Source organism: Schistocerca cancellata, chromosome 7 (genome assembly GCF_023864275.1).
Source record: "Schistocerca cancellata isolate TAMUIC-IGC-003103 chromosome 7, iqSchCanc2.1, whole genome shotgun sequence".
Taxonomy (NCBI): domain Eukaryota; kingdom Metazoa; phylum Arthropoda; class Insecta; order Orthoptera; family Acrididae; genus Schistocerca; species Schistocerca cancellata.
The window spans coordinates 185,774,197-185,792,294 of NC_064632.1; the positions used below are offsets into that span (position 1 = coordinate 185,774,197).

An 18,098-nucleotide genomic window follows, 5' to 3' on the forward strand; every position below is an offset into this window, starting at 1 on the left:
TCTCTTTGTTCCAGCTGATCTAAAATGGGTCTGAAATTTGAACATTAATAACTTCTAAACTGTACAAGATAGACAAAAACAAATTACACCATTCAGTTCCAGAGCTCAAGGGAGTGTTATTTGATGTGTCATACACCCCCTTCCCATGAAAAAAAAATGACTTGAATCCAAAATGTCGGATTTTAAGATGGCGGCCATGGATGACGTTCACTCCAAAAGTTGCGACCCCACGTCAAACCTATGTTCCCATCATCATATTTCAATTTTCCCTTTAATCTTCCAACTTATTTAGGTGTCCAATGTTCCCATCATCACATTTCAATTTTCCCTTTAATCTTCCAACTTATGTAGGTGTCCAAGGACTTTTGACTCACCCTGTATTTGTATTTGAGTCCACGCACTCTACAGTTGTTCCTTCGACTGCTCAAAACATTGCTCCACATTATTTCCCGCGATCTTACGCAAAGCTCCGCCATATTTGGTAAACTGCGCACCAACAGCCAATGAACTAAAAGTTTTCTTTGGCACATTTTACAGTTGAAACCGTCTTCAGAAATAATTAATAGTGCAGCCACTCTTTTTGTCAGAATATGTACTGTGCCACTAGATAATAAAATACTGGTCATAATACTAATTAAACTTGTGGCTGAAGCTAAACAATCAGAGCACTAACATTATGATTAAAACTTATTATCATTATCCAATGTATTGAGTGATTATAGAGTACTAGACGAATTACAGGACTATGTATTTTTATCGACACTGAACGCCCATCTTCAGGGAGAAATCTCATATTCAACGATCTGTTTGTTGATAAGTAATACTCCAAACTGTAATCGCAAAAAATAAAAAAAATGAAAGCGTGAACGACTATGGGAATACATCCCCCATCAAACTAGTGAACTGAAACCTAACATATGCCTTACCTGCAATAGGGTCTTTGTGATCACTGCATTTTATATCCGCACATGTCATCCCACCCAGGTAGCCTATTAGTATGAGTAGCTGAGTGTGACTCACTGTTATTGGAAATTTGTGGTAAGTTCCTATGCGACCAAACTGCTGAGGTCATCGGTCCCTAGGCTTACACACTATTCAATCTAAATAAAACTGACTTACGCTAAGGACAACACACACACAAACCCACACACACACACACCTATGCCCGAGGGAGGAGTCTAACCTCCAAGGATGGGAGCCGCGCGAACCGTGGCAAGGCGCCTAAGACCACGCGGCTACCAGCACGGCCTCACTGATATTCTCGTTAAAGGGTGCTACTTTTCTGCTGTTTGGGAAGGACACAGTTTTACATTTCTGTACGTTTAAAGCAAGTTGCCAAAATTTTCCTATTGCCTATTGACATCTTATCGGGATGTGGCTGGGTAATTGTACAGCTTTACTTTCTAATGTATAACAATCGAGGCAACTACGAAACCTTCACGGGTTATCAGCCGAGTAGCGGCGACTTCGCCTGAAGGTGATGGATACGCATTCCATTGAAGCGTTGCGACTAGAAGACGACGCCACTCGGCTGATAACCCGTGAAGATTTCATAGCTGAAATACGCCGAGAAAGCCTGTAATCGCATAAACCGAAGCAAAGATTGGAGGGCACTTGGCGCTAAGTGTAGCCGTTCAACGGCAGATGGCGTCCGCAGAAGCGAACAGCGAGCCAAATTCCGCGCCGGCCGGACTGCATTGGGCTCGGCCGTTCCTGGAGAACTGGACGTTACTCGCGATTGCGTCACCGCTTCGCCTCATGAGCCAACAATCCGAGGGCACGGAGCCGCAACTCGTGGCCAGTTAGTGCACCACTGGAGGGTTAACGCTAGCGCCGTACACATCTGAAACTGACCCCTAATCTTCTAACTCAAATAAACTAAATTTCAGTAAGTCATTGTATATATACAGAGTGTCAAAAAAAGCGTCGAATACTTTGAGAGATGGTATGTATGTATTGAACTGGGGACCTAGAAACGACGGAGAGGCTTCGTTCCCGCCTAGCCCTTAGTGGTTCACAACCCAACAACAGGCTACAGCAGTCCACTCACCCCACCGGTGCTCCCTACCGAACGCAGGGTTATTGTGCGGTTCAGTCCCCAGTGGGCCTCCCTCTCCCCCCCCCCCCTCCCCCTCCGGGTACGTCCCTTTCCAGACGAGTGTAACCCCAATGTTTGCGCGGTAGAGTAATTATGGTGTACGCCAGGGTAGCCGAGAGCACTAATGCGCTGCTTCCTGGACTCAGGTAGGCGAGCCGGCCCCAGTTCGAATCCGCCTGGCGGATTAATGACGAGGGCCGATGTGCCGGCCAGCCTGGATGTGGTTTTTAGGCGGTTTTCCACATCCCGATAGGTGAATACCAGGCTGGTCCCCATGTTCCCCCTCAGTTCCACAGCTCGCAGACATCCGAACCCTTTCGCACTATTCCATGGATTACACTCGACGCAGACAGTTGCGGTACACTAATTCCGTCCCGGGGGGTATGGGGTGGCGGCAGGAAAGGCACCCGGCCACCCCTTAAACATTAACATACCAAATGACCCTGCGTAACTGCGGGACAATAGATAGTAGATAGTAATTATGGTGTACATGTACGTGGAGACAGTTTTTGCTCAGCAATCGCCGACATAGTATAACTGAGGCGGAATGAGGGGAACCAGTCTGCATTCGCCGGGGCAGGTGGAAAACCGACTTAAAAACCATCCAGAGGCTGGCCGGCACACCGGACCTCGACACTAATCCACAGGGCGGATTCGTGCCGGAGACCGGCACACCTTCTTGCTCGGGAAGCAGTGCGTTAGACCACACGGCTAGCTGGGCGGGTTTTGGGAGGTGGTTGTACTCATAGAAATAATAACAATAATTCCAATACACGTGGCTCCTGAAACGCGTACTTTCCAAGATACATGTTTTTTTTATAGGAAGTGCTGCGCGACTCTCGGTTGCGAATATTAGCACAGTCGTTGTATTGGCGTTCCATCAAATGTATCAGCAGGGTACTTGATGTCTTATTCCCAGTACTCTATTTGCCATTAGGCGGTCTGCAGTCAGTCGTGTGGTTCGAGTACTGTTGTACGCTACGTGAGGTTTCGTCGTGTTTGTGTGCCTTATTGTACAGTACTGTCAACACTGTGTGTGGTGTTTTATCTTCTTCCAAAACCGGATTCACTTATGTGTTTATTGTTATTGCGCTGTTTGTGCGTATAAGTGGGATCACTTGTTTGCAGTGAAAGCCTACCACTCGACAAGTGAAATGGCGGATATGATATTCCGCTACGATTTAAAAAATGGTCATAGCCTGAGAACCCACGTCCTCTACGCTGAAAAATAGTCACAGCGCAGGGTGCCCTCTGATAAGCTGTTCGGCAGACTTTTCCAGCGTCTGAGTTACACAGATAGCCTTGCAGTTCGGAAGACTGACAGTGGAAGGCCCATGCACAGAGAGCACGCATGACAGGGAGGAGCGTGTGCTACGTTCGTTGGAGGAAACCCCTGGGACCAGCGTGCGACGATCAGGAACAGCAGGAGGCCTGTCTCACTTTCTTGTCTGAAGGGTACTTCATGAACAACTGCTCTACTCATATCATCTGCAGCGCCTTCAGGACCTAAGCCCACAGGATCATCACAGCAGACGGCTGTTCTGTCAATGGCTGTAGCAGACGTGAGGCGCAGATGCACTGGTCACATCCAAGATTTTATTTACCGATGAGGCACGGTTCACAAGAGATGGTGTTGTGAATTTCCATAACCAGCTTGTATGGGTAGATGGAAATCCCCCAGCAGTTCAGGAAAGAGGGCATCAACACCGATTCTCAATCAATGTATGGGCAGGCGTACTTGACGGTAGTTTAATAGGATCATATGTGTTGCCGCAAAAGTTAACTGGGGCACATTATCTGTACTTTCTCATAAATGTATTGCCTACCTTGCTGCAGATTGTGCCATTACAGTAACGATTACAAATGTGGTTCATGCATGATAGCGCAATAGCACACTTTCGTCACCATGTGCGCGAACATCTGGACATACAGGACCGCTGGATTCGTCAGGGCGCTCCACGCCTTGGCCTGCTCGTTCCCCAGACCTCAATTTCCTAGACTTTTGGTTATGGGAACACTTGAAGAAATGGCCTACGCCATGCCAATCAACCATTTGAATACACTACAGGGTCGCGTCTTCAATACGTGCCATCAGGCACAACAACAACCGCATATACTTTAGAGGCCGCGTCATTCCTTACGCTTGAGTGCAGAAAGGTACATTTTATGAATGGACCCCTTGTTGAACACTTCCTGTAAACACGTGTTTATTGCAGAAAGTATGCATTTCTGGACTCATGTTTATTGGACCTGTCTCAGGAAGTATGCATTATTGGACCCATGTTTCGGCTGGTCCCGGCGGAGGTTCGAGTCCTCCCTCGGGCATGGGTGTGTGTGTTTGTCCTTAGGATAATTTAGGTTAAGTAGTGTGTAAGTTTAGGGACTGATGACCCTAGCAGTTAAGTCCCATAAGATCTCACACACATTTGAACATTTTTGACCCATGTTTACTGCACTTATTTTTCTTGTCTCGGTGAGTACTATCACTTCTCAAAGTATTCGACACTTTTTTGAACACCCTGCATAGTGAAGGTAATCTAAGAAAATTTTTCTAATTCAACAGAGAACGAAACAGCTGTTAAGTGGTTGTATAGCAGCAATTCGTGTGAAACAGCCTGGCGCAAGTCTTTCAACTGGACCCCACTTATGCGGCTTGCGTGGCCCTAACTTACCCGATTTATCCTACTGGATAAAGCAAATCAACAGTAAGAATTCTTATGTCATCCATACTGGATTGTGATTTGGAAATTGCGACTGTCTTAGTTTAAAGTTTTTACTCGTTGTGCCCAGCCATGGAGCTGTTTGAACTCATTTGCACACTTTTCCTTCTTTTCCTCCCAGAGTCTCTTCCTTTGTCCACTGTTTTTCTTTTTACGTTCTCATGTCCATCCCGAGATTCGTGGTACAGGCTTCTCAGCAAATGTGTGTTTGTTAATTACTCTTTTATGTTTCCTTCTACTTGAACGAATTCTTGATAAACGCCAATTTTTCTAGGTCTTCATTAACTTCTGTCACACAGTTGTTATTTTTTGCATGTAAACTAAGTTTAGACTTTTTATGAGCTTATTGTTGTCCACTCTATATAGGTGACCGTAAAACTGTAACAAGCCTCTCTTGACTGCGTTTGTCATTTGATAAAACTTCTGTTTCCTTTTTACCCAAATTTCATTTCCACATTTCAGTCCTAAGATTTTTCCTTTCTTGTTTTTCAATGGTTTGCGTTTGGATTCTGTCACCAATTATCGTGGTTTCAGATGAATTTGGAGTTTGTGTTATAACGTCGTTATTTTCCCTTTCGTAATATTTTTTTCTTGTGCCTGTTCCAAGTGAGTTTGTGTGCTCTTTGTATTTTAACAATTTTTTCTTTGTTACCTTTTGTATTTAGCTCTACTGGTCCATTGGTTTCTCCTGGATATCTGAATTCTTGTACCTCTTTTTCGAAATTAGTGATCAAAGGTTGATTGGTAAACGTAATCTGGCACCTTGCATCTAAGTTTAGACTTTTATTTGTGAGCCTGTTGCTGCCTACTCTATGTAGTGACCCTAGAACTGTAATCGTCGTCTTCTAATGCTCGTTGTCATATTTTCTGTAAGCTGGCAGATCTAATGTCCAATTTCAGTTGTTTGGCCCGCTGAAGACGCACAGTTTTACGTGTCACTACGAACAACGGCTTTTTGTGAGGTACCCTACTGACAGTAGCAGTTACTGCTGGGTTTGAAACCGATTGTCATTGACAGCGCCTGACAGTCCTTTGGATCCAGTTCGATCTTGCTGCGCCCGATATTTTTACGCCGATTTACATGGATGCGAATGTCTTGCCTTTCCTCGTACACATACTGGACGATCAAAGTTCATCCGCGTTCACACATGTATAAATCAGTCAACTTCATTCGTTGAGTGGTTATGCACACTTGCAAACAGCTACATGGGCATTCCGATGATAACGTTTCTCTATCACACTGTAGGCATATATGTGTAATGTCTGTTCTTTAGGACATGTCCGAAAGAACAGACACCATTCTTGATCCCGCAATCGTACATATACATGATGAAAGGAAATAAATTATGACACCGGCGGCAGCTGATTGCTGGCCGCGGTGGCCGAGCGGTTCTAGGTTCTTCGGTCCGGAACCGGGCGACTGCTACGGTCGCAGGTTCGAATCCTGCCTCGGGCATGGATGTGTGTGATGTCCTTAGGTTAGTTAGGTTTAAGTAGTTCTAAGTTCTAGGGGACTGATGACCTCCGATGTTAAGTCCCATAGTGCTCAGAGCCATTTTTGAACCACAGATGATCACTGAAATGAATACAACGATGACAAGTGAAAATTTGTGTCGAACCTCTACTTGAAACCGCAGTTATCGCTTTACGCGAGCTGTCACCTTCACTCTTCGAACATCCGAGCACTTTTTTCGCCTGTAGGACCAACTAAGTAGCGTGCTACAAGTTGGGACTTTTGGTCGGACGGAAAGCGTGCTCGGATAGCCGAATCCGTGAAGGCGACCACTCTTCTACAGCGGGAAATCCGGAGAGGAGACAGGGTCCGGCACAAATTTTCGCTTGTCGCCGTTGAATTCATTTCAATATCCTATTGCGAAATTTATTTCATTTCGTCACCTACTGCAGGTGCATCGTGGTATTTACGTCAGCCATTCAGTACCAACCAATGTGTTGCCACCGTTAGTCGGCCAGTACTCTCACCGACAACCTTCGTTTTCGTGCAGCTTTTTGCACTACTTGAGTTCTAACACCGTGAATAATGGAAATCACTACAGCAGGAAAGCCTTGTCTTCTCAAGGACGGTCATCGAAACCAGGTGCACCGAAAACGGAGTGAACTGGTTGTGCACGAATTCTGAACGGAGTAAGTGTCAAGGCCGTTTAAAAAGTGCGAATGGCAGAATCTGGGCTAACAGCAACATTCTTGCCCACTTGACGAATCAAATACGTAGGTTAAAAAGCGAATACATAACTGCTCTCTGTTTTCCCAGATTTTTAAAAGAGAAATTTCTAGATCTGTAACATCGTCTCAAATAGGGCAAACTATGGGAACTCCAAGACTGCATTGTATAAAGCAACAAGGGAAGCTATTGGGATGACCTACAATCCTGGCACTATTTCGGAGATTCAACTGAGTGAAGGCATTTTGAAATTACTGAAGGAAATAACTTGCTGAAAACTGACGGTGCGTCTATTTCTCACAGAAGAATCCTGTTGTTCCGTTGTGAAAAGCGGACTGTGTGTGGAAATGGAACTGTTCTTATGGATGACACATATGACAGTTGTTCGAAACAATTCAGACAATTGCACACAATAAATGGCGATATCGGAAGCACAGACCTGGAGAAGAAAGTATTTCCGTCCGCAGCTCGTGGTCGTGCGGTAGCGTTCTCGCTTCCCGCGCCCGGGTTCCCGGGTTCGATTCCCGGCGGGGTCAGGGATTTTCTCTGCCTCGTGATAACTGGGTGTTGTGTGATGTCCTTAGGTTAGTTAGGTTTAAGTAGTTCTAAGTTCTAGGGGAATGATGACCATAGATGTTAAGTCCCATAGTGCTCAGAGCCATTAAAAAAAAAATTCCTGTTTTACTTGCTTTGCTCATCAGACAAAGTTAAAAATAAATATGAAAGACCTTTTGGGGATTGAAAAATAAGATGACCGGGTGGTCGCCGGAAACTGCAGTGCTAGACTTCGAAATGGTAACAATTAAAGCTATGAAAACAGTGTTCCCCGAATCCCTCACCGGTTGCAATTTTCACTTCAGTCGATGTCTGTGGCAGAAAATAGAAGAACTGGGATTAACGGAGGAATACTGAAGTAGACTACTTTGTAGCATGTGTGCTGCAGTGGCACATTTCCCACCAAACAGCGTTGATAAAGCGTTTATGGTAATCATAAAGGAAATGCCCGGTGGAGAAAAGGTCACGCATTTCTCAGACCATATGCGCAATCAGTGAATGCAAAATACTAGTATACCAGTTCAAATGTGGAATGTTTTTAATCAGCGGCATAGGACCACGAACGTTGTCGAAGGTTGCTACAGAAAACTGAAGTCCTCAATAAATCAAAAACATCCGAAAGTATAATTGCTGATAAATAAGCTGAAGAAAGACTCAGTTAATGCTATGTTTGAAATTAAAAAAGACTCCATTGGCCTGCCCCTTTTAAAATAAAAGAATTGCATAAATCTTTACGAAAGAATAACAGATCTTATCGGTAAGCATGCGACATCTTGGGCTACCTAATAAGTTCCAAATCGTGCATAAAAACGGGATTCCTCCGGGGCTCATACATCGAGTCCTGTTGGTGATAGCAAGGTAGCGTCAAGTATTCTGGATGGTTCTTTGGACTATGGACCATTTGTCACCCAACAAAAGGAGCGTCTTAGTGGCGCTATCCTACAGTGTAAGTCAAATTATGAATATTACATACTTCCTCCTTCTTAGGCAAATGGAGGAAATAGAATGGTTCTTTTTGCATTTAATGGGGCCTACGAGGGCGTAAAGAAGCTTCTGGAAGCAACATTAGTTCATGGGCGGTTCCTTAGAAAACCTCAAAACAAAAAGGTTTTTCGCCATTTATCGTACCAGAATCGAGCAGTGAGTTCCAACACGACTGTTCACAGTAAATGTCTGAAATTTTAAGACATATTCCTACGATCACAATTCGAACATACTCGACAATTTTCTTGACATCTTTATCCGTTTCCAAGATACAGTGGTTGAAAGTTACCTTACATGCACACGTAAAATACGGTGTGAGGCGGTATCTAAATAACAAACAATCGCAGCAAGTTTTAAAAAATTTTAACATTATGTTCTCTAGGCATTTATGTAGATATACCACCTTCCTGTTGTAATGTCACAAAATATATTAAACTGTTACCAAAAGCTTTACCCGTTATCGAGAAACATCTGAAAAACTCTGTTTTTGGGTACCAAAACCGACCCGCAGATGCCAAGACAGCTATGCACAGAAAATGGGTGTAATTTTTACGGTATATTCCTAAGATCCAGTAGGAATGTTCTTGTAACTAAAAAGGTCGGAAAATCCACGGCTACAATATCTGTAATTTTGTCATATGATGACATGTTGGAGACCGTGGCTGTTTTTGAAGACAAATGTTGATGGTGTCAGGACAGCAACCAGCCACAAATTTACTTTGAGTTCCTTTATTCAAAGGAAACCGTTACCGGTTTAGAATCGTTGCGATTCATCATCAGACGGTTTACACGCTTTCTTTCTGACATTTGGTGTGTTTTTTATACATTAATTGTCCTAAAATATAAATAAAACATAATTACAAACACGCCACACACAGATGGTTGCGTTGCAGATTTTCATTGCATGTGACTTACGTGAAACGTCGGTTTCGAGTGATTGTTTCCATAACGTTCATCCAATCGATGTAAATCCATTTCCACTGCATCCTCGTTGTTGCACACGTAATAGTTCTCACTGTACACTGTCACTGAGATCATTCCACCCACACACCACATGTTTTGGCACATACAAAGAGTTTACAAACATATGGGTGTCACAGATGCTATGATATATCGTAAATTTGACAATGATGTCCTATGTTTGGAAAGGATCATATATTGTTTTACAAAACTGTAATGTCTTTTACTTTAGTACAGAGAGAGATCGATTTTTTTTTTCATCTGTTATTGCTAATTTAATTATAAAGTTTTTTATATATATTTAGAACTGTATAGGTAAAATAGTATATTATTTTATTACATTTGGCAGCATGAGAATTATAGTGACATATAAATTTTCTACTTGATCTGCAGATAGGTGTATTAATATTATTTGCTTTGGAGGCTGGAAAGTAATTTTTGGAAATTTTTCAGGAAAGGGGTGTTAGCCAACTCTGTTTGTTCGTTAAGGATATAGTCTGGGGTGCTGTTTTTGTGTGTGTGTATTTCTATTTCTTCTAGTATATTCATAGTGGCTCCTTTTTCTGTTAGATGCAAAATCTTTAAGTTGTCCTCAATGTTTCCCACTGAATGGCTTTCTTCAGCAATATGGGCTGCAAATGCTGATTTGTTCAAGTTACCAAGTCTTAGAGCATCAATATGTTCTTTGTATCTAATTTCAAAACTTCTGCCTGTCTGTCCAATGTAGAATTTTGGGCATGTATCACATTTGAGTTTGTATATTCCTGACTTACGGTAGGGACTCTTGGAGGTGTTTACATCATGGATTACTTTTTGTTGTAATTTATTATTTGTGGAAAAGCTGATTCTGATATTTTTCTTCTTTTTAAATAAGTTTGCTATTTGGTATGAAAGTGGGCCTATGTATGGGAGAGTAGCATATTTAGGTTTGGCTTCAGTGGCACACTGATTTGGCTTGAAGTGACTGCTGTGAAGTGGATCTGTGGGTTTTGTCTGCATTTTGTTGTGGAGTTTTTCTATTATTGTGGGTTTATATTCATTATTATGAGCAACTGTTTTAATTATATTAATTTCATTTTGTTGGTCTGTGTCACTCATTGGTACTTTTTTAATTCGGTGTAGCATCGTTCTGAAATATGCCATTTTTTGTTGGCGGGGGTGGCAAGATGAGTTGCTAATACTGACATCTGTGGTGGTAGGTTTTCTGTAAATACTGAATTGATGTTTATTGTTACTATTGCAAATTTTCAGGTCAAGAAAGTTAATGCTTTTATTAGTTTCATGTTCAACTGTGAATTTAATATTTTTGTGCATTTTGCTAAGATCTGCTGCTAATCCATCTATTTCATTGCTTGTACCATCAAAAAGCAGTATTGTATCATCAACATATCTTCTGTAGTATATTATTTTGTTTGAGATGTGCTGATTGGCAGAAAAGAATTTTTGTTCTATATGGTTGATGTAGATGTCAGCCAATATCCCAGCTAAGCTACTTCCCATTGCCAAACCATCATGTTGTTGGTACAGTTTGTTGTTGAAGCTAAAGTAATTATGCTCTAGAATAAGTGAAAGTATTTCTATGAGTTCACAGATCTCTGCAACACTAATTTTCTTATATTTAAGCAGATTGTTTCTTATAACGTTAATAGTCTCTTTCACAGGGATGTTCGTGTACAGGTTGACTATGTCTAGTGATGCTAATTTAGCTGTTGGTGGGATGTGGATGTCTTTAATTAAGCTTATGAGTTCATGTGTGTTATGTATGGTGTAGTTATTTTCAAATGTATAGTATTTGGTAATGAGGTCTTTTAATTTACGGCTTATGAAGTATGCAGGGCTGTTTCTTGAGTTAACAATCGGGCGGATGGGACAATTTTCTTTATGAACCTTTGGCTGTGCACGCAGTTTTGGTGCCGAGGGATTCATTGTTATGCAGTTACGTATTTCATATTTGTTCAGTAAAAAGTTACAGTTTTGCAGTAGCTTTCGGAGTTTAGTTTGAAATTTTACTGTAGGATCTGTCTTTATTTCAGTAATATTGTTGCTATGGAAAAATTGCAAGGTTTTCTCTACATATTCTCTTTCATGCATTATGATTAAAGAATTTCCTTTGTCAGCTTTTACTATGAGTGCTTTACTTTCAGACAGTTTGCTGTTAATATTTTTCAAATCTTTAAGTTCAGTGTTTTTGCGGGTATTATTTGTTTGAAGTTGTTTCATTATCAGTTTATTTGTCTTGTATGCAACTGCATTTTTCTCACATGTGTCTAGTTTTGCTGTGTCACAAGCAAGTTTTGTGCAGGCTATGAGGTTTTTAACACTGTGATTATTGAGATTTGTTCCAATATTATGTTTCAGACCTTTATTTAATAAAGTGAGTTCACTGCTGCTAAATTGGATGTCAGTTGTATTAATGACTCTATCAAAAAATTTGTGTTGGCTTAGCTGTTTGTTATTATCAAACTCTGGATTGTTCACAGATTTTAAGGCTTCAATTTTCTTTTTGTGTTTGGATAGGATAATTTTTTGTTCTTTGTCTACTTTATCATCTATGTGCTGTAGGATGTGCGAGAATTGTAAAGGTGAGAGGCTGTGTCCTAGCTGCAGATGCAAGTTGTACATGACATTGTTTAAGTGTTCTTTTTTCTTGTATTGCATTTTAATCTCTGTTTTTAGCCATATATTTTCACATTTCTGCTTAGCAAATCTGGCAGCTTTAGTTTTGCAGTTAATTTTGACTTTGACATATTTTGGGACTATTTTAAGTGACATACACTCTTTGTTGAATTTAATGTTAAGAGACGTTTTCATTAGGTTAATTTTATGTTTCTTGAAAGCATGTATATTTCTCATTACCTGGCGAGGTAAGCTTAATGCAATTTTGTCATATGATGACATGTTGGAGACCGTGGCTGTTTTTGAAGACAAATGTTGATGGTGTCAGGACAGCAACCAGCCACAAATTTACTTTGAGTTCCTTTATTCAAAGGAAACCGTTACCGGTTTCGAATCGTTGCGATTCATCATCAGACGGTTTACACGCTTTCTTTCTGACATTTGGTGTGTTTTTTATACATTAATTGTCCTAAAATATAAATAAAACATAATTACAAACACGCCACACACAGATGGTTGCGTTGCAGATTTTCATTGCATGTGACTTACGTGAAACGTCGGTTTCGAGTGATTGTTTCCATAACGTTCATCCAATCGATGTAAATCCATTTCCACTGCATCCTCGTTGTTGCACACGTAATAGTTCTCACTGTACACTGTCACTGAGATCATTCCACCCACACACCACATGTTTTGGCACATACAAAGAGTTTACAAACATATGGGTGTCACAGATGCTATGATATATGTGCCAAAACATGTGGTGTGTGGGTGGAATGATCTCAGTGACAGTGTACAGTGAGAACTATTACGTGTGCAACAACGAGGATGCAGTGGAAATGGATTTACATCGATTGGATGAACGTTATGGAAACAATCACTCGAAACCGACGTTTCACGTAAGTCACATGCAATGAAAATCTGCAACACAACCATCTGTGTGTGGCGTGTTTGTAATTATGTTTTATTTATATTTTAGGACAATTAATGTATAAAAAACACACCAAATGTCAGAAAGAAAGCGTGTAAACCGTCTGATGATGAATCGCAACGATTCGAAACCGGTAACGGTTTCCTTTGAATAAAGGAACTCAAAGTAAATTTGTGGCTGGTTGCTGTCCTGACACCATCAACATTTGTCTTCAAAAACAGCCACGGTCTCCAACATGTCATCATATGACAAAATTGCATTAAGCTTACCTCGCCAGGTAATGAGAAATATACATGCTTTCAAGAAACATAAAATTAACCTAATGAAAACGTCTCTTAACATTAAATTCAACAAAGAGTGTATGTCACTTAAAATAGTCCCAAAATATGTCAAAGTCAAAATTAACTGCAAAACTAAAGCTGCCAGATTTGCTAAGCAGAAATGTGAAAATATATGGCTAAAAACAGAGATTAAAATGCAATACAAGAAAAAAGAACACTTAAACAATGTCATGTACAACTTGCATCTGCAGCTAGGACACAGCCTCTCACCTTTACAATTCTCGCACATCCTACAGCACATAGATGATAAAGTAGACAAAGAACAAAAAATTATCCTATCCAAACACAAAAAGAAAATTGAAGCCTTAAAATCTGTGAACAATCCAGAGTTTGATAATAACAAACAGCTAAGCCAACACAAATTTTTTGATAGAGTCATTAATACAACTGACATCCAATTTAGCAGCAGTGAACTCACTTTATTAAATAAAGGTCTGAAACATAATATTGGAACAAATCTCAATAATCACAGTGTTAAAAACCTCATAGCCTGCACAAAACTTGCTTGTGACACAGCAAAACTAGACACATGTGAGAAAAATGCAGTTGCATACAAGACAAATAAACTGATAATGAAACAACTTCAAACAAATAATACCCGCAAAAACACTGAACTTAAAGATTTGAAAAATATTAACAGCAAACTGTCTGAAAGTAAAGCACTCATAGTAAAAGCTGACAAAGGAAATTCTTTAATCATAATGCATGAAAGAGAATATGTAGAGAAAACCTTGCAATTTTTCCATAGCAACAATATTACTGAAATAAAGACAGATCCTACAGTAAAATTTCAAACTAAACTCCGAAAGCTACTGCAAAACTGTAACTTTTTACTGAACAAATATGAAATACGTAACTGCATAACAATGAATCCCTCGGCACCAAAACTGCGTGCACAGCCAAAGGTTCATAAAGAAAATTGTCCCATCCGCCCGATTGTTAACTCAAGAAACAGCCCTGCATACTTCATAAGCCGTAAATTAAAAGACCTCATTACCAAATACTATACATTTGAAAATAACTACACCATACATAACACACATGAACTCATAAGCTTAATTAAAGACATCCACATCCCACCAACAGCTAAATTAGCATCACTAGACATAGTCAACCTGTACACGAACATCCCTGTGAAAGAGACTATTAACGTTATAAGAAACAATCTGCTTAAATATAAGAAAATTAGTGTTGCAGAGATCTGTGAACTCATAGAAATACTTTCACTTATTCTAGAGCATAATTACTTTAGCTTCAACAACAAACTGTACCAACAACATGATGGTTTGGCAATGGGAAGTAGCTTAGCTGGGATATTGGCTGACATCTACATCAACCATATAGAACAAAAATTCTTTTCTGCCAATCAGCACATCTCAAACAAAATAATATACTACAGAAGATATGTTGATGATACAATACTGCTTTTTGATGGTACAAGCAATGAAATAGATGGATTAGCAGCAGATCTTAGCAAAATGCACAAAAATATTAAATTCACAGTTGAACATGAAACTAATAAAAGCATTAACTTTCTTGACCTGAAAATTTGCAATAGTAACAATAAACATCAATTCAGTATTTACAGAAAACCTACCACCACAGATGTCAGTATTAGCAACTCATCTTGCCACCCCCGCCAACAAAAAATGGCATATTTCAGAACGATGCTACACCGAATTAAAAAAGTACCAATGAGTGACACAGACCAACAAAATGAAATTAATATAATTAAAACAGTTGCTCATAATAATGAATATAAACCCACAATAATAGAAAAACTCCACAACAAAATGCAGACAAAACCCACAGATCCACTTCACAGCAGTCACTTCAAGCCAAATCAGTGTGCCACTGAAGCCAAACCTAAATATGCTACTCTCCCATACATAGGCCCACTTTCATACCAAATAGCAAACTTATTTAAAAAGAAGAAAAATATCAGAATCAGCTTTTCCACAAATAATAAATTACAACAAAAAGTAATCCATGATGTAAACACCTCCAAGAGTCCCTACCGTAAGTCAGGAATATACAAACTCAAATGTGATACATGCCCAAAATTCTACATTGGACAGACAGGCAGAAGTTTTGAAATTAGATACAAAGAACATATTGATGCTCTAAGACTTGGTAACTTGAACAAATCAGCATTTGCAGCCCATATTGCTGAAGAAAGCCATTCAGTGGGAAACATTGAGGACAACTTAAAGATTTTGCATCTAACAGAAAAAGGAGCCACTATGAATATACTAGAAGAAATAGAAATACACACACACAAAAACAGCACCCCAGACAATATCCTTAACGAACAAACAGAGTTGGCTAACACCCCTTTCCTGAAAAATTTCCAAAAATTACTTTCCAGCCTCCAAAGCAAATAATATTAATACACCTATCTGCAGATCAAGTAGAAAATTTATATGTCACTATAATTCTCATGCTGCCAAATGTAATAAAATAATATACTATTTTACCTATACAGTTCTAAATATATATAAAAAACTTTATAATTAAATTAGCAATAACAGATGAAAAAAAAATCGATCTCTCTCTGTACTAAAGTAAAAGACATTACAGTTTTGTAAAACAATATATGATCCTTTCCAAACATAGGACATCATTGTCAAATTTACGATATATCATTGCATCTGTGACACCCATATGTTTGTAAACTCTTTGTATGTGCCAAAACATGTGGTGTGTGGGTGGAATGATCTCAGTGACAGTGTACAGTGAGAACTATTACGTGTGCAACAACGAGGATGCAGTGGAAATGGATTTACATCGATTGGATGAACGTTATGGAAACAATCACTCGAAACCGACGTTTCACGTAAGTCACATGCAATGAAAATCTGCAACGCAACCATCTGTGTGTGGCGTGTTTGTAATTATGTTTTATTTATATTTTAGGACAATTAATGTATAAAAAACACACCAAATGTCAGAAAGAAAGCGTGTAAACCGTCTGATGATGAATCGCAACGATTCGAAACCGGTAACGGTTTCCTTTGAATAAAGGAACTCAAAGTAAATTTGTGGCTGGTTGCTGTCCTGACACCATCAACATTTGTCTTCAAAAACAGCCACGGTCTCCAACATGTCATCATATGACAAAATTGCATTAAGCTTACCTCGCCAGGTAATGAGAAATATACATGCTTTCAAGAAACATAAAATTAACCTAATGAAAACGTCTCTTAACATTAAATTCAACAAAGAGTGTATGTCACTTAAAATAGTCCCAAAATATGTCAAAGTCAAAATTAACTGCAAAACTAAAGCTGCCAGATTTGCTAAGCAGAAATGTGAAAATATATGGCTAAAAACAGAGATTAAAATGCAATACAAGAAAAAAGAACACTTAAACAATGTCATGTACAACTTGCATCTGCAGCTAGGACACAGCCTCTCACCTTTACAATTCTCGCACATCCTACAGCACATAGATGATAAAGTAGACAAAGAACAAAAAATTATCCTATCCAAACACAAAAAGAAAATTGAAGCCTTAAAATCTGTGAACAATCCAGAGTTTGATAATAACAAACAGCTAAGCCAACACAAATTTTTTGATAGAGTCATTAATACAACTGACATCCAATTTAGCAGCAGTGAACTCACTTTATTAAATAAAGGTCTGAAACATAATATTGGAACAAATCTCAATAATCACAGTGTTAAAAACCTCATAGCCTGCACAAAACTTGCTTGTGACACAGCAAAACTAGACACATGTGAGAAAAATGCAGTTGCATACAAGACAAATAAACTGATAATGAAACAACTTCAAACAAATAATACCCGCAAAAACACTGAACTTAAAGATTTGAAAAATATTAACAGCAAACTGTCTGAAAGTAAAGCACTCATAGTAAAAGCTGACAAAGGAAATTCTTTAATCATAATGCATGAAAGAGAATATGTAGAGAAAACCTTGCAATTTTTCCATAGCAACAATATTACTGAAATAAAGACAGATCCTACAATAAAATTTCAAACTAAACTCCGAAAGCTACTGCAAAACTGTAACTTTTTACTGAACAAATATGAAATACGTAACTGCATAACAATGAATCCCTCGGCACCAAAACTGCGTGCACAGCCAAAGGTTCATAAAGAAAATTGTCCCATCCGCCCGATTGTTAACTCAAGAAACAGCCCTGCATACTTCATAAGCCGTAAATTAAAAGACCTCATTACCAAATACTATACATTTGAAAATAACTACACCATACATAACACACATGAACTCATAAGCTTAATTAAAGACATCCACATCCCACCAACAGCTAAATTAGCATCACTAGACATAGTCAACCTGTACACGAACATCCCTGTGAAAGAGACTATTAACGTTATAAGAAACAATCTGCTTAAATATAAGAAAATTAGTGTTGCAGAGATCTGTGAACTCATAGAAATACTTTCACTTATTCTAGAGCATAATTACTTTAGCTTCAACAACAAACTGTACCAACAACATGATGGTTTGGCAATGGGAAGTAGCTTAGCTGGGATATTGGCTGACATCTACATCAACCATATAGAACAAAAATTCTTTTCTGCCAATCAGCACATCTCAAACAAAATAATATACTACAGAAGATATGTTGATGATACAATACTGCTTTTTGATGGTACAAGCAATGAAATAGATGGATTAGCAGCAGATCTTAGCAAAATGCACAAAAATATTAAATTCACAGTT

General features: G+C 39.3%; 1 protein-coding gene across 1 annotated transcript in view; it reads right to left on the bottom strand.

The window, feature by feature from the left end:
* LOC126091964 (pancreatic triacylglycerol lipase-like) overlaps window positions 1–18,098 on the bottom strand; it is a 271,059-nt gene that overhangs the window by 131,364 nt on the left and 121,597 nt on the right. The gene's annotated exons all lie outside the window — the stretch shown is intronic.